The following is an 18267-nucleotide window of genomic DNA, read 5'->3' on the forward strand; positions in this document are numbered from 1 at the left end:
AACCGTGACAAATGCATTCACCGGGAAATGTCATTTTAACATTTTACAATCTTATCTGGCCATGTGCTGTGTGACACATCATCAGACACATGCATACAGTGCTGAAAAGACATGGGAACAGCATGGGGAAGACCCCTGGAAGCATCTCTGACACCCAGGTCACTGCCTAAAAGTGTGCCCATCAGAAGTGATCCTTGCCGCATCAGAAGATGCAAACTTGCAACTATCCCCGTGTAAGTCCTGGTCCCAGGGCAGTGTTCAATTGTACCTCCCCATTCCTTGCAATGCAAGCGCAAGTATGCAGCCTACCACCCAGGCTGCAATACCATACTGCTTGCTTGCTTGCACTTGAAATTGGGCCTTTTAGGCATGTGGAGGCGGGTGTCCACGCTTGGTCCCCAGCCGCCAGGGGGTGGCCGGGTGTCCATACTCAGTCCCCAGCCACCCCTATTTGTCCCAGTAACCTTCCCCACACTTTTCTTAGCGTGGCCTGCTTTAGGGCTGCATTGGCCTAGCCCGCCAGACAACCAGACTCCTCCAGTGGGCCCTGGCTTCTCCAGCAGGGGAGTTGAGAGTGCCAAGGTGAGGAAGCATGATGATGATGATAGAAGTTAGCATCTGCTTTGCTTTCTTGGAATGCAAGCGTAAGTGTGCAGGCTGCCACCCACCCACCCACCACCAGGCTGCAATGCCATACTGCTAGCTTGCTTGCACTTGAAATGAGGCCTTTTAGGCTTGTGGAGGCAGACGCCAGCCACCATGTCATGGCTGCGTCGGCGGCCTGGTATCCATTCTCAGTCCCCAGCCGCCCGGCGGCCGGGTGTCCACACTCGGTCCCCAGCCGCCTGGGGGCGGCCGGGTATCCATAAACGGTCCCCAGCCGCCCCTATTTGTCCCGGTGCACCTTACACACAAGCGCGCATACCAAAACCGGGACACAGTTGGACACTGGGATGCAACACGTCCTCCAGACATAGAGGATTGCGGGTCCTGGGTTAATCATGCTTGAACACAAAGTTCAGAAGGTAGACAGCAGCAGTGGTCGGCCTCCCACACAACGAGTAAATTATTCATGATCATGAGGCCATCCATCTCCTTAGCTTTCTGTTCCTTGGAATGCAAGCGCATGTATGTAGTAGCGGCTAGGCCTGAGGTGGTCAGCGTTTTGGCACATATCCTACCTCCTCCGAGGTTTGCTGGATGTTTTCCTGCTACTATCCCAGTTCTATGACTCCCGCTAAAACAAAGCTTCAGGTGATGAATGATGGATGAGGTGGTGGCAAAGGAGAAAGAGCAGGAGGAACAGGGACCATTCACATCAATATCAGGCCAGTCAACCACACATGTTTTGTAGGATATGTTTCTGTACCAAAAAGAGTGGTTCGGCTACACAGTTATAGGGCATACAGTGAGAGCAATGCCTACCAAAAATTTCGAAGCACTCCAATGCCCCTTGGAAGTGACATGGAGGTCAGAGGGCCTTAACTAAACTGTTTTTTCCATTTATAGCAACTGGGTCTCCTGTACACTGTTGGCCTAAGCAGTGAATGGAAGGCTTTCCAAAAATTATGAGGAACTGCAATGCCCCTTGAAACAGACGTGGATTACAGCGTACTAAAAACCTTCTACACATTATTGGGGAGTGGGTCTCCCTTAGTGTTCGCCTATGCATTGAAAAGCAAAAGCTGACTAAAATTAGGAGGAAATGCAATGCCCGTTGGAAGAGTCGTGGAGGTTAGAGGTAATTAAAAACAACATTTCAATGCCCCTTGGAAGAGCTGTGGAGATTAGAGTGGTTTAACAAGACTGTTTTAATGCCCCTTGGAAGAGACATGGAGGTCACAGTAGCTTAACAAGACCGTTTTAATGCCCCTTGGAAGACTGGTGGAGGTCGCAGTGGAATAAAAAGACAATATCAATGCCCCATGGAAGAGACGTGGAGGTCACAGTAGCTTAACAAGACCAGTTTAATGTCCCTTGGAAGAGTGGCCGAGGTCGCAGTGGAATAAAAAGACAATATCAATGCCCCGTGGAAGAGACGTGGAGGTCACAGTAGCTTAACAAGACGGTTTTAATGCCCCTTGGAAGAGTGGTGGAGGTCGCAGTAGAATAAAAAGACAATATCAATGCCCCTTGGAAGAGTGGTGGAGGTCGCAGTGGAATAAAAAGACAATATCAATGCCCCTTGGAAGAATGGTAGAGGTCGCAGTGGAATAAAAAGACAATATCAATGCCCCGTGGAAGAGACGTGGAGGTCACAGTAGCTTAACAAGACAGTTTTAATGCCCCTTGGAATAGTGGTGGAGGTCGCAGTGGAATAAAAAGACAATATCAATGCCCCTTGGAAGAGTGGTGGGGGTCGCAGTGGAATAAAAAGACAATATCAATGCCCCTTGGAGGAGTGGTGGAGGTCGCAGTGGAATAAAAAGACAATATCAATGCCCCGTGGAAGAGATGTGGAGGTCACAGTAGCTTAACAAGACGGTTTTAATGCCCCTTGGAAGAGTGGTGGAGGTCGCAGTGGAATAAAAAGACAATATCAATGCCCCGTGGAAGAGACGTGGAGGTCACAATAGCTTAAAAAGACGATTTTAATGCCCCTTGGAAGAGTGGTGAAGGTCGCAGTGGAATAAAAAGACATTATCAATGCCCCGTGGAAGAGACGTGGAGGTCACAGTAGCTTAACAAGACAGTTTTAATGCCCCTTGGAAGAGTGGTGGAGGTCGCAGTGGAATAAAAAGACAATATCAATGCCCCGTGGAAGAGACGTAGAGGTCACAGTAGCTTAACAAGATGGTTTTAATGCCCCTTGGAAGAGTGGTGGAAGTCGCAGTGGAATAAAAAGACAATATCAATGCCACGTGGAAGAGACGTGGAGGTCACAGTAGCTTAACAAGACGATTTTAATGCCCCTTACAAGAGCCATGCAGTACAGCATATTAAAAACATTATTTCCATTATTGGGGAGTGGGTCTCCCATAGTCTTTGCCTATGCCTTCCAAGCAAAAGCTGCCAAAAATTAGGACGGAGGAACTTGCCACGCCCCGTACAAGAGCCATGCAGTACAGCATATTAAAAACATTATTCCCATTATGGGGGAGTGGGTCTCCCATAGTCTTTGCCTATGCCTTCCAAGCTAAAGCTGCCAAAAATTAGGACGGAGGAACTTGCAATGCTGGCAACACGGACCACGTTCACCCTGGTGGTATAGTGGTGGTGGAGGCTGAGGATAAGGAGAAGAGAAAAAAACAGCCGAAATGAGGAAGCGTATACCCATGTGTGGGTGTGAAGTGGTGCATGGGAATACACCTCCCGAAACAACACATTGGATCTGACTTTATGTTACTCTGCTGTCATTTGGTGGTGATGAGAAGTCTGGCCCAATCCAGCCCTTGTTCATTTTGATAAGGGTCAGCTTGTCAGCATTGTCAGTTGACAGGCGAGTGCGCTTATCAGTTATAATTCCCCCAGCGGCACTAAAAACACGCTCCAATAACATGCTAGCGGCAGGGCAGGCCAGGACCTCCAAGGCGTACAGAGCGAGTTCATTCCAAGTGTCCAGCTTGGATGCCCAATAATTAAAAGGCACAGAGGAATCACGGAGGATGCTGGTACGGTAGGCAAGGTACTCCCTCACCATCTTTTGAAACTTTCCACTCCTTGTGAGAATACCCCGCGCCTCAGGGCCTGTAAGCTGGGCGGGTCTCAGAAAACTGTCCCAGATCGTTGACAGTGTTCCCCTGCCCCTGCTGGATTGGAGTTGCGTGTCTCTCGCCTGTACGCCTTGGTTGGGCAACGAACTGTGACCTCTGCCGCTAGCGTGTTCAGATGGGAATTTTTTTAACAGTTCTGCAGCAAGGGCCTTCTGGTACTGCCCCATTTTTGTAGACCTCTCCACCTCAGGAATAAGAGAGTTAAAGTTCTCCTTGTAGCGGGGGTCTAAAAGTGTCACCAACCAGTAATGACTGTCACTCAACATTTTGACAACGCGAGGGTCACGGTTAAGGCAGCGTAACATAAAGTCAGCCATGCGTGCCAGACTTGTAACGGGCAAGACTTCCGTGTCCTCACCAAGATGACGACTGACCATGCTCTCCTCCTCCTCCTCCTCTTCCTACTCCTCCCCCCTGTCCTCAGGCCACCCACGCTGAACCGACGGTATGACAGTTGTACAGGTACTACCATCTACATCGCATGATACCAGCTCCTGTTCTTCCTCCTCCTCCTCCTCCTCTCCCTCATTGTCAGTTATAATTCCCCCAGCGGCACTAAAAACACGCTCCAATAACATGCTAGCGGCAGGGCAGGCCAGGACCTCCAAGGCGTACAGAGCGAGTTCATTCCAAGTGTCCAGCTTGGATGCCCAATAATTAAAAGGCACAGAGGAATCACGGAGGATGCTGGTACGGTAGGCAAGGTACTCCCTCACCATCTTTTGAAACTTTCCACTCCTTGTGAGAATACCCCGCGCCTCAGGGCCTGTAAGCTGGGCGGGTCTCAGAAAACTGTCCCAGATCGTTGACAGTGTTCCCCTGCCCCTGCTGGATTGGAGTTGCGTGTCTCTCGCCTGTACGCCTTGGTTGGGCAACGAACTGTGACCTCTGCCGCTAGCGTGTTCAGATGGGAATTTTTTTAACAGTTCTGCAGCAAGGGCCTTCTGGTACTGCCCCATTTTTGTAGACCTCTCCACCTCAGGAATAAGAGAGTTAAAGTTCTCCTTGTAGCGGGGGTCTAAAAGTGTCACCAACCAGTAATGACTGTCACTCAACATTTTGACAACGCGAGGGTCACGGTTAAGGCAGCGTAACATAAAGTCAGCCATGCGTGCCAGACTTGTAACGGGCAAGACTTCCGTGTCCTCACCAAGATGACGACTGACCATGCTCTCCTCCTCCTCCTCCTCTTCCTACTCCTCCCCCCTGTCCTCAGGCCACCCACGCTGAACCGACGGTATGACAGTTGTACAGGTACTACCATCTACATCGCATGATACCAGCTCCTGTTCTTCCTCCTCCTCCTCCTCCTCTCCCTCATTGTCCCCCAATGCACGTTGGGATGAGATGAGGCTGGGCTGTGTGTAATCGCCCACTACGGCTTCTTGATCCATCTCATCATACTCTGGCTGCAATTCCTCCTCTTTAATTCTCTGCAGAGAGCGTTGCAAAAGACAGACAAGTGGGATGCTGAGGCTAATGACGGCGTCATCGCCACTCACCATCTTGGTGGACTCCTCAAAGTTTGTCAGGATGGTACATATGTCAGACATCCAGGTCCACTCCTGAGGTCTTATGTGTGGAGTCTGACCTGAATATCGACGGCCTTGTTGCAGCTGGTACTCCACAACTGCTCTCTTCTGCTCACAAATCCTTTGCAACATGTGGAGGGTAGAGTTCCAACATGTGGGGACATCACACACCAGTCGGTGTGCCGGAAGCTGCAAACGCTGCTGCAACATAGCAAGGGCGGCGGAAGCTGTAGCCGACTTCCAAAAAAGGAGCTGATAGGCATCGTACTTTGACGAGCAGATCTGGCAACTCGGGGTACGATTTAAGAAACCGCTGAATCACGAGGTTAAGCACATGAGCCAGGCATGGTACGTGTGTGATCTCGCCTCGCCTCCGAGCCGCCACCAGGTTACGGCCATTGTCACACATGACCATGCCTGGATGTAGGTTCAGCGGTCTCAGCCACAGATCTGCCTGCTCTTTCACAGCTGTCCACATCTCACAAGCAGTGTGAGGTTTATCACCTAAGCTTATGAGTTTCAGCACAGCCTGTTGCCGCTTGCCTGAGGCAGTACTGCAGTGCTTCCAGCTTGTAACTGATGTGGTGATATCTGAGATGGAGACTGAACATGAGGAGGAGGAGGAGGATGATGCGCAGGAGCTGTACACTGTGGGGGCAACTCTGACTGACATAGGGCCCGCAATCCTCGGTGTGGGGAGGATGTGTTCCGTTCCAAGGTCCGACTGGGTCCTGGCTTCCACTATGTTTACCCAGTGTGCCGTTAGGGAGATGTACCGTCCCTGGCCACAAGCACTTGTCCACGTGTCCGTTGTCAGGTGGACTCTCCCAGTAACTGCGTTGTTGAGGGCACGGCAGATGTTTTGGAACACGTGCTTGTGTAGTGTGGGGATGGCACACCGGGCAAAATAGTGTCGGCTGGGGACCAAGTACCGAGGGACGGCCACCGCCATAAGGTTGCGGAAGGATTCCGTCTCCACCAGCCTAAAAGGCAGCATTTCCAACACAAGCAGTCGTGAAATGTACAAATTTAGGACTGTGGCCTGTGGGGCGTTGGCTGCGAATTTGCGCTTTCGCTCAAAGGTCTGGGATATGAGCAATTGAACGCTGCGGTGGGACGTGGACGCTGATGCTGTTTCTTGAGAAACTGCCATAACAAGTGAAGACTGAAAGGAGGGGGCATCTTTGCATGCAGTATGGACAGGGGATTGCCTTGAACGCACAACAGGGGGTTCTCTTACACGCACAACAGCGGAAGAAGCAGTGGTGACACCCGTTGACACTGGTCGTGGACCCTGGGGTTCGCCCCATAAAGTCGGGTGCTTTGCTGACATGTGCCTGATCATGCTGGTGGTGGTCAGGCTGGTAGTTTTGTCACCCCTGCTGATGCTGGCCTGGCAGGTGGTACAAATGGCCTTTTTGGGGTTATCAGCAGAGTCTTTAAAAAAATTCCAGACTCTGGAAGACCTACCAGTTGTACTGGCAACGTCCCTCGTGTTGGTGTTACGGGGAACGGTTGCCCGCCTTCTGTCTGCGGCCACCACACTGCTTCTTCCTACCTGTTGGGTTACTCTGCCTCCCTCCCCCTGTGTGCTGCTGGCCTCGCTCTTCGTGTCTTCCTGCCACGTTGGGTCAGTTACTAGATCACCCACCACCTCCTCCTCTTCCACTTCCGCACCACGGTCCTCCTCCTCACTTCGTGGCAATTGTGTCTCGTCATCGTCCACCTCTTGTGACAAATTGCCAGCGTCGCCTTTCTGTGGCCGTGGCTGTTCAAATATTTGGCCATCGCTACATGGGATCTCCTCTTCCACCACTTCAAGCGGAGCAGGTGAGGGGCCCAAATATGGAAATGGACCATTGAACAGCTCTTCAGAGTGTCCAACTGTGGGATCAGTTGCTGTCTGACGACACTCGGCATGGTGAGAAGAAGGAGCATCAGGGTGAGGAGGAGTATGCAGTCGAGACTCACGGCTACTAACACTTCACCGTGTGGAAGACAGACCGGAGGTGGTGGTGCCCAGGTGACTGGAAGTATTATCTGCTATCCAATTAATAACCTGTTCACACTGATCAGTTCGCAATAGTGGTGCTGTTGTGTGCTTCCCTAGTGATTAGGTCAGGAACTGGGAGCGAGAAGATGTGGCTGTTGGTTGTGGCACATTTTCACCTTGGCCACTGCCCTGTCCTCTGCACGCACCATCACCAGAACGTCCAGTTCCACGTCCCTTGCCACGCACCTTGCCCATTGTAAATGAAGTAAAATAGCTTACACTCGCACTATCAATGGCAAAAGGGTAATAAAAAGGAGAATAGAACCGTGGAAGAAGAAAACCACAGTTCTATTTCTCTGGCCTACACCAGAATCTTTTGAACAGATATATTTGTGTCTGAACAGTCAGCGACACACTCAAACTGTTTTTTTTATTGAAAAAAAGGCAAGCAGGTTGATAACACCCAGATTTGAACCGTGGAAGAGGAAAACCACAGTTATATTTCTCTGGCCTACACCAGAATCTTTTAAACAGATATATTGGTGTCTGAACAGTCAGCGAGACACTGAAAATGTTTTTTTTTATGGAAAAAGGACAAAAAAGTGGATAATACAGAGATTTGAACCGTGGAACTGCAAAACCACAGTTATAATTTCCTGGTGTATACCAGACTTGTTAAAATAGATATATTTGTGTCTGAACAGTCAGCGACACACTCAAACTGTTTTTTTTATGGAAAAAAGGCAAGCAGGTTGATAACACCCAGATTTGAACCGTGGAAGAGGAAAAACACAGTTCTAGTTATCTGGCTTACACCAGAATCTTTTAAACAGATATATTTGTGTCTGAACACTCACAGACACACTCAATTTTTTTTTTTTTGGGTGGGGAGGAATACCAAAAGTTTAATAAGACGTGTATTTGTACAGTCTGACTGAGGAAAAAACAAAACAGGATTTAGATGAAAAGAAAAGGATTTTTCCTGGTCCCTGAGACCTGGGGATAAGTCTAGCAATTTGACCAGCAGGAGCACACAGGTCTGTAATGCAGTGTTTGTTGGTATAACCACTGCGTCTCCTATACAGCCTGCCTGCCTGCCTGATATCTGGGATGGATATTAATCCTGAGAAGGACTGTTTGTTTGATTTTGCAGGCTTTAGAGACCCTACACTACCTATTTCGCAGTATAAATCTCTCCCTAGCTCAGCAGCACTCTCCCTACACTGCCTGATCCGGAGCGACTGTGTCCAAGATGGCGGCACCCGGTTGTAAATACTCGAGGTGACGCTGTGCGGCCAGCCAATCACTGTAATGCCCACAAACAACATGGCTGCGGCATTACAGTGACTGGCTGGCAATCCCTGCATGTACATTGGCTCTGTAAAAAGCGCCAAACATGCAGGGCGGAGACCAGAGCTCCTGCCTGAGTAACCCGGAAATGCTCGGTGCTCGCCGAACATCCCGAGTAGTGAGATGCTCGGGCGAGTACCGAGCAGTGTCGAGCATGCTCGCTCAACTCTATTTGGTACATCTTGAGAAAGAAAGAAAGCACTGGTGAACTCATCAATGCAAAAAGACCTGGGCGCCCACGGAAGATAACAGTGGTGGATGATCGCAGAATCATCTCCATGGTGAAGAGAAACCCCTTCACAACAGCCAACCAAGTGAACAACACTCTCCAGGAGGTAGGCGTATCAATATCCAAATCTACCATAAAGAGAAGACTGCATGAAAGTAAATACAAGAGGGTTCACTGCACGGTGTAAGCCACTCATAAGCATCAAGAATAAAAAGGCTAGATTGGACTTTGCTAAAAAAACATCTAAAAAAGCCAGCGCAGTTCTGGAAGAACATTCTTTGGACAGATGAAACCAAGTTTAACCTCTACCAGAATGATGGAAAGAGAAAAGTATGGCGAAGGCGTGGTACAGCTCATGATCCAAAGCATACCACATCATCTGTGAAACACGGCGGAGGCAGTGTGATGGCTTGGGCATGCATGGCTGCCAGTGGCACTGGGTCACTAGTGTTTATTGATGATGTGACACAGGACAGAAGCAGCCGAATGAATTCTGATGTATTCAGAGCCATACTGTGTGCTCAGATCCAGCCAAATGCAGCCAAACTGATTGGTCGTCGTTTCATACTACAGATGGACAATGACCCAAAACATAAAGCCGAAGCAACCCAGGAGTTTATTAAAGCAAAGAAGTGGAATATTCTTGAATGGCCAAGTCAGTCACCTGATCTCAACCCAATTGAGCATGCATTTCGCATGTCTAATCTCTATAACACTCTAGCGGTTTTACTTAGTCAGACACACCGTGACTGCCTATACTGTCTTGGGGCTTTTTTATATTCCTTCCTAACATTCCCATTAAACCAGAGTAAAGTCCCTGACGTGCGTTTCGCCGGTATACCGGCTTTTTCTAAGGGCCATGTTTCCATGTTATCACGCCCCTGTGGGAGTGATAACATAATTTGCAGGATCAGGCATTATCACCAGCTCCTGCAAATCTCCCGCACGCATGCTGCACATTTCAGCAGCGTCACTGCGTCTCTGAAGCCAGGTGTACGCTTCCCCGCTTCAGAGTCATACTGCGCATGACCGGAAATTCAGAAGACGGCTTCCGGTCATGCGCAGTTCGCGCCTCTGAATCCGGAAAGCGTACATCTGGCTTCAGAGACGCAGTGACGCTGCTGAAATGTGCAGCACGCATGCGCGAGATTTCCATGAGCTGGCAATGAGGATAGCTCCTGCAAATTATGTTATCACTCCCACTGGGGCGTGATAACATTGAAAGAGGGTTGACTAGTCTGGGGAACTAACGCCCCATCAACTAGTCACAAAGTCCTAATTAGCATAGCAAACGGGGACAATATAAATGATTTTTTTAAACCTAATTTTTACCAAAAAAAACATTATGCAGGGCTGGTTAGGCAGAGAATTTACTCATAAAAAAGTGAATGCTGCTAGGTTGGAGGGCATGGGGGGCCTGACAGGTTCCCTTTAATAGGGCCAGAAAAGATGGACGAAAAACAAGCAGGTAAGAAGGTGCACTGAACTGTTTGGCAATGCCAAGGGTGCATGAGCGCATGTGCTTGGTTTGAACAGTCATATTAGAAAATCCAAATAGTCATCGGCACTCCACTCCATGTGTTGCATGTGGAATCTTGATTCTTTTATTCAGAACCTGTATGAACGTTTCAGCTCCACACGAGCGTTCAACAGCATCACCTGTCACTGTCATTAAAGCCTCAGCTACATGGCGACTTTTTGTAGCACTACTGATTGATTTTAACTAGGTAGCTACAGCTGCAGTCCAAAACAATACATTGAGTTGTATGGAATTGGGTGCACTGCAGCTGCCTCTTAATAGTTAAAATCAATCACTAGTGCTACAGAAAAGTTAGTGTAGCCCAGGCCTTAATGTCACTTGTAAATAAACTAAGAATGGGCCAGTGTTGCGTGTTTGCCCCCCAGACCAAAGTTTGCCAGCCCCTGTCTATACAGCAACTCTACCATGTTCAATCTGCCCCTTATTGAACAGATTACTACCCATCTTCTGTTTCTTTAAAAACAGGAATACAAGACTAGAGAGACAAGCCAGTGGGGACTAGTACCACACACACTATGGCTTCCTACACTGTCACCCTGTGCCCTGTCAGGTTTAATAAGTGGGATTTCTTGCCTCATAAATGGGGTTGGGACCATCAGTTGTGTTGTGCAGAAGTCTGGTGGACACACAGCAGATAGCCCTACTGAATAGACTGTTAGAATTTGTATTATGGCAAGAAAAAAGCAGCTAAGTAAAGAAAAATGAGTGGCCATCATTACTTTAAGAAATGAAGGTCAGTCAGTCCGAAAAATTGGGAAAACTTTGAAAGCGTCCCCAAGTGCAGTTGCAAAAACCATCAAGCGCTACAAAGAAACTGGCTCACATGAGGACCGCCCCAGGAAAGGAAGAACAAGAGTCACCACTGCTTCTGAGGATAAGTTTATCCGAGTCACCAGCCTCAGAAATCGTAGGTTAACAGCAGCTCAGATTAGAGACCAGGTCAATGCCACACAGTGTTCTAGCAGCAGACACATCTCTTCAACAACTGTTAAGAGGAGACTTTGTGCAGCAGGCCTTCATGGTAAAATAGCTGCTAGGAAACCACTGCTAAGGACAGGCAACAAGCAGAAGAGACTTGTTTGGGCTAAAGAACACAAGGAATGGACATTAGACCAGTGGAAATCTGTGCTTTTGTCTGATTTGTCCAAATTTGAGATCTTTGGTTTGCGATGCAGAAAAGGTGAACGGATGGACTCTACATGCCTGGTTCCCACCGTGAAGCATGGTGAGACTGTTGGGGATTTATTCAAAATTGAAGGTATACTGAACCAGCATGGCTACCACACCATCTTGCAGCGGCATGCTATTCCATCCGGTTTGCGTTTAGTTGGACCATCATTTATTTTTCAACAGGACAATGACCCCAAACACACCTCCTGGCTGTGTAAGGGCTATTTGACCAAGAAGGAGAGTGATGGGGTGCTATGCCAGATGACCTGACCTCCACAGTCACCAGACCTGAACCCAATCGAGATGGTTTGGGGTGAGCTGGACCGCAGAGTGAAGGCAAAAGGGCCAACAAGTGCTAAGCATCTCTGGGAACTCCTTCAAGATTGTTGGAAGACCATTTCCGGTGACTACCTCTTGAAGCTCATCAAGAGAATGCCAAGAGTGTGCAAAGCAGTCATCAAAGCAAAAGGTGGCTACTTTGAAGAGCCTAGAATATAAGACATATTTTCAGTTGTTTCACACTTTTTTGTTAAGTATGTAATTCCACATGTGTTAATTCATAGTTTTGATGCCTTCAGTGTGAATGTACAATTTCCATAGTCAAGAAAATACATAAAAATCTTTAAATGAGAAGGTGTGTCCAAACTTTTGGTCTGTACTGTATTTTGTGGCAAGACGACTCACTCGGCTGCAATCGGAAGTAGACACAGAAACGGTTTCAACTGCAGGTTTATTTTAACAGCATAAAGCACTGCAGACTTCAGCAAAAATAAACTCAGCCCTGCTGGCATAAAGGTAAAACAAAAAATACAAAGGATAACACAGTCCATGTGTGTACAGGTTCGCCTGCACCACTTTGCAGCAAACTTCAGCTCCTCCTGAGCTGAGACTCCACAGCCTGGAGATTTCACTCTCCAGACTTGCCAACAACAGAAAAAAAAACAGGACTGAGCATTTAAACTTGCTCAGCCACACCCTGAGGGGAGGTAGCGTGAATGGCTTCCCTCCCTCTTTGCCATTCCCAAAAAAATACACCCTTTAAGTGAGTTAACCCCCAGCATATAACATTCTAGCAGAAAGTTTGTAGGTTTCAGTTCACACAGGCTAGCAGCCGGAGTGACACGTATATAACACTAGTGACTCTGTCACATATTCCCCACCTCTGCCCAAAGCCGGGAGTTTGGGCACCTTCAGACATCAAGCAGGGAATTCTGGAGAGGGCATCAGCATTAGCGTGTAACTTCCCGGGTCTATGCTCCACGTGAAAATTAAAGTCTTGGAGACCTAAGAACCACCTAGTTACCTGACACCAATTTAAACTTTCGGCCAGGTAGGTAATATTTTAGCGTGTCTATGGCCCATTTTATTGCTAAGCATTCTTTCTCCACAATGGCATAATTTTTCTCGCAGGACGAGAGCTTCCGGCTCATATACCGGATGGAATGCTCTTCCCCATTCATCTCCTGCGACAGCACAACTCCTAGATCAACTTTTGAGGCATCTGTCTGGAGCACAAATTCTTTAGTAAAGTCTGGTGCGACCAGGACCGGCTGCTTACACAGCGCCAGCTTCAACTGCTGGAATGCCATCTCAGTTTCAACTGACCATTTCACTATCGTTGATTTGGTTCCTTTTAGAAGGTCCATCAGTGTTGAGGCAATCATGGCAAAATTTGGGATAAACTGTTGGTAATATCCCACGATTCCAAGAAACGCTCTCACCTGCTTCTTGGAGAGCGGTTAAGGCCAGTTCTGAATTGTCTCGATTTTATTGACCTGTGGCTTAATTTCACCTCTCCTGATGATATAGCCTAAGTACTTGGCCTCCTCCTTTCCAATAGCACATTTTTTCGGATTTATAGTAAATCCTGCCGTCCTCAGAGCATCCAGAATTGCCTGTATCTTTGGCAGATGACTAGCCCAGTCTGGGCTAAAGACGACAATGTCATCAAGGTAGGCTTGCAGCATACTTCTTATGTGGGCCAAGGATCCGATCCATGGCCCTCTGGAAGGTGGCTGGGGCCCCCTGCAGTCTGAAAGGCATTCGGTTGTACTGGAAGCACCCATCAGCTGTTGAGAAAGCTGTTTTTTCCTTTTGCCCTCTGGGACATGCGGATCTGCCAGTAGCCCTTCGTCAAGTCGAGGGTGGTAATATACCTCACAGGTCCAAGCATCTCGATGAGTTCATCGACGCGGGGCATCAGGTATGCGTCCCATTTGGATACCTCATATAGCTTGCGGTAGACGTTACAAAATCTCCACTCCCTGTCGTGCTTCGGCATGAGAACGATGGGACTCGACCATCCGCTCTTTGATTCCTCTATCACCCCGAGGTCCAGCATCCTCTTCAACTCAGCTGAGATTACCTCATGGCGGGCTTCAGGAATCCTATAGGGTTTAAGGTTTACTCTATTATTGTAGCATCGGCGTCTCTGCCCCCTGCTAGGCAGAGACGCCGTCCCTCTCACCTTCCTGTTCCGGGCGCGGCGTCCTCCAGCGCTCCTTCCCTCGCTGCTGCCGGCGGGCGCTCCTTCCCAGGCACTGTGCTTAGGGCGCGCGCTCCCCCTCTCTTAAAGGGACCGCGCGCGCCATTCTAAGGAGTCCCCGGCCAATAGCCGGAGGACCTCCCATATATAAGGCACCTCCTCCAAAATGGAGGTGCCCGAGCAAAGTTGTTGCAAAGCATACTCACCTCTGCTTCAGCCCTCAGGTCCCGTTGCCAGCCTGACTATCAGTCCAGTCTGCCTGCTTGTCTGCTCTTCAGCCCGACATTCGGTCTCAAGCATCCACCAGTCTGTCTATGGGCAAGTCCACCTACGGACCAGGAAGCACCTGCCAGTTACCTGCCTGTTACCTGCCGTACTTGCTAGCCCGCTCACCTGGGAGCGCTCACCTGCTACCCGCCTGCTAGCCTACCTGGAGGCTCTGCTGTCACTTGCCGTGACCACCTGCCTGCCAGCCAAGAGACTCTTACCTGCTCTGCCGTCACTTGCCGTGACCACCTGCCTGCCTGCCAAGAGACTCTTACCCGTTCTGCCGTCACTTGCCGTGACCATCCGCCTCCTCACCCAGAGACTGCTACCCTCCTGTTGTGTCCACCTGCTACACCGGTCAGTCCCCGCTATCCGACCCGTGGGAGCCACCTGCTCAATTACAAGGTCGTCCCCAGACTAACACCTGCCCCTCGGGGTCCCTCCTTGTTCCAAGGCACAGAGGTTCCACCACCCGGCCCTGTTACAATTATGCTCTTCCATCAGCACGTCATGCTCGATCACCTGCGTATGCCCCGGCAACTCCGAGAACAGGTCATGGTTCAGTTGCAGCAGCTCTCTACATTGTTGTTTCTGTGCCGGCGATAGAGTCTCTGCTATCGTGACATCCTCGACTTTGGCTTTGGGACTAGCTCCCAAACAAGGAGCCCCCAATGTTTCCCGATTTCGCCATGGCTTGAGCAAGTTCACATGGTTCACTTGGTGCGGCTTTCTTCGGCCAGGCTGGTGAACTTTGTAGTTCATTTCACTGAGTTTCCCCACCACCTCATACAGGCCTTGCCACTTGGCCAGGAACTTGCTCTCGACGGTGGGAATAAGCACCAGAACATGATCCCCAGGCTGGAGCTGCCTCAGCCTCGCTGATCGGTTATAGACCCTTGCCTGGGCCTCTTAGAGGAGATTCGCCTTCATGATAGGCATTACTTTTGCCATTCTCTCCTGCATCTGGGCGACATGTTCTATGATGCTCTGGAGGGTCGCAACCTTGGCTTCTCAGGTTTCCTTGGCAATATCCAGGAGCCCTCGAGGATGTCGTCCATACAGTGGCTCAAATGGGGAGAAACCCATAGAGGCTTGTGGGACCTCTCTTACCGAGAAGAGCAGGAACGGTAGCAGGTAGTCCCAGTCACAAACATCCTTCTCTAAGACCTTTTTGAGCATTGCTTTTAAGGTTTTATTAAAGCGCTCTACCAGGCCGTCTGTCTGTGGATGGTAAACGGAGGTTCATAGCTGGGTAATCTGAAGGACTTTACATAGCTCCTTCATTACCTTGCTCATGAACGAGGTTCTTTGGTCCGTTAGTATCTCCTTCGGAAGTCCGGTACTGGAAAATATATGGACAAGTTCCTGGGCTATGTAACGGGTCTGGGAGGCGGAACCTCTGGGCTACAATACAAGGGGGCGGTCCTTGTAAGGGAGCGGGTGGCGACCAGGCAGGTAGTCACAGGAGGTGACCAGGACAGTCTCTGGGTGTACGGGCAGGAGGACACGGCAAGTGATCGGGGCAGTCTCTGGATAAAGGGTAGGTACGACCTGTGATGGCTGAACCTCCAGGTAGGCTCGCGAGGCAGATGGAGAATGTGTGCTCCCAGGTGAGCAAGCGAGAGTCTCTGGAATAGCAGGTGGTCACAGCACGTGACGGCGGAGCCTCCAGGTAGGCAAGCAGGCAGGTAACGGAGAAGCGCTCCCAGGTGAGCGGGCAAGAGTCTCAGGAATAGCTGGTGGTCACAGCACGTGACAGCGGAGCCTCCGGGCAGGCAAGCAGGCAGGTAGCGGAGAAGCGCTCCCAGGTGAGCGGGCAAGAGTCTGGAGTAGCTGATGGTCACAGCACGTGACAGCGGAGCCTCCGGGCTGGCAAGCAGGCAGGTAACGGAGAAGCGCTCCCAGGTGAGCGGGCAAGCTGGTCCATAGACAGACTGACCGGAGTTGTAAGGCAGACCGTCGGACCTCAGGCAAGCAGGCAGGTAGCTGAGGTGCACTCCCAGGTGAGCGGGCAGGCTGGTCCTTAGACAGACTGACAGGAGTAGTAAGGCAGACCGTCGGACCTCAAACTAGCAGACAGGTAGCAAGTAATCAGGCAGGAATCTGACAGGTAACTGGCAGGTAACTGGCAACGGGACCTGAGGGCTGAAGCACAGGTGAGACACAGGTGCAAACAACATTGCTCGGGCACCTCCATTTTGGAGGAGGTGCCTTATATATGATGAAGTCCTCCGGCCATTGGCCGGGGACTCCTTAGGACGGCGCGCGCGGCCCCTTTAAGAGGAGGGGAGCGCGCGCGCGCCCTAAGCACAGGGGCCGGGAAGGAGCGCGCGCTGAGAGCAGAGCGGGAGGAGGACGCCGGGAAGGAGCGCGCGCTGACAGCAGAGCGGGAGAGGGACGCCGGGCACGGGGCAGAGCGGTGAGGGGAGCAGCGTCCCTGCCTAGCAGAGGGCAGGGACGCCGGCACTACAGTACCCCCCCCTTTAGGCCCCCCCTTTTTTAGGCCAGACAGAAATTTAGCTAGGATGAGAGGGGCATGGATGTTCTCCCGGGGCTCCCACGTTCTCTCCTCAGGACCAAACCCCTTCCAATCTACCAGAAAAAAGGTCTTTCCTCTTACCCTTTTGGTGGCAAGAATGTTCTCTACCTCAAACTCGTCCTCAGCAGAAACCGGAGCAGGAGGCGTACCTGTAGACTTGGAAAAAGAGTACCACAGGTTTGAGGAGAGATACATGGAAGGAGTTAGGGATCCGTAAGTTGGCCGGGAGTTTCAATTTATAGGCCACCGGGTTGATCTGACTGGTGACCTCCAGAGGTCCGATGAACCGAGGCCCTAACTTGTAAGAGGGTATCTTGAGTCGAACATATTTAGATGAGAGCCAGACCTTATCTCCTGGACGAAATTGAGGAGGATCCAGGCGTTTTTTGTCAGCGTGTCTTTTCATCCGCTCGGACGACTGAAGGAGTGCGGATCGGGTACTCTCCCAAATGGAGGAAAATTTGCTAACGAGAGATTCCGCAGCCGGGTTGTCCACCGAGGTGGAGACAGGAAAAGGAATCCGAGGATGCTGACCAAAGACTACAAAAAACGGGGATTTGGAGGAGGATTCGCTCTCGTGATTATTGTAAGAGAACTCGGCCCATGGTAGGAGATCCACCCAGTCAGAATGGTGGGCATTAACGAAGTGCCGGAGGTAACTGGTCAGGTTCTGATTGATCCGCTCCACTTGACCATTGGACTGTGGGTGGTAAGCGGAAGAGAAGTCCAGGGTGACGTCTAGTAGTTTACAAGTGGCTCTCCAGAAGCGTGAGGTGAACTGTACCCCACGATCCGACACGATGTGGAGGGGCAGGCCATGAAGACGGAAGATGTGACGAATAAAGTCTCTAGCTAGCTCGGGTGCAGACGGGAGGCCTGGCAGGGGAACGAAATGAGCCATCTTGGAGAAGCGGTCAGCGACCACCCAAATGACCGTACAACCGGCAGAGAGTGGGAGGTCAGTTATGAAGTCCATTGCAATATGCTGCCAGGGGGCAGCAGGTACTGGGAGCGGAAGGAGGCGACCGGCTGGCAGATGTCTCGGAACCTTGTTGCGGGCGCAGGACACACAGGCAGAAACAAAGTCTATTACATCCTTGTGCAGGGTAGGCCACCAGTAGTGCCGGGAAATAAGCTGGAGGGTCTTCTTCTGACCAGCGTGGCCAGCCAGTTTAGACGAGTGACCCCAGTGAAGGATCTTCTCCCGATCAGGTACTGATACGAACGTCTTTCCGGGAGGGAGACGATTTAGACTCACGGGAGCCACCTGCATTACTCTGGCGGGATCGATGATGTGTTTCGGATCTTCCTCGAGATCAGATACCAGAAAGGATCGAGACAAGGCGTCCGCCTTGACGTTTTTGTCAGCCGGGCGAAAATGAAGGACAAAATCAAAACGAGCAAAAAACAAGGACCACCGGGCTTGGCGCGGGTTAAGTCTCTGGGCAT

The sequence above is a fragment of the Phyllobates terribilis genome, unplaced genomic scaffold (assembly GCF_046119375.1).
Source record: "Phyllobates terribilis strain yellow unplaced genomic scaffold, ASM4611937v1 Scaffold_1__5_contigs__length_1240528914, whole genome shotgun sequence".
Taxonomy (NCBI): domain Eukaryota; kingdom Metazoa; phylum Chordata; class Amphibia; order Anura; family Dendrobatidae; genus Phyllobates; species Phyllobates terribilis.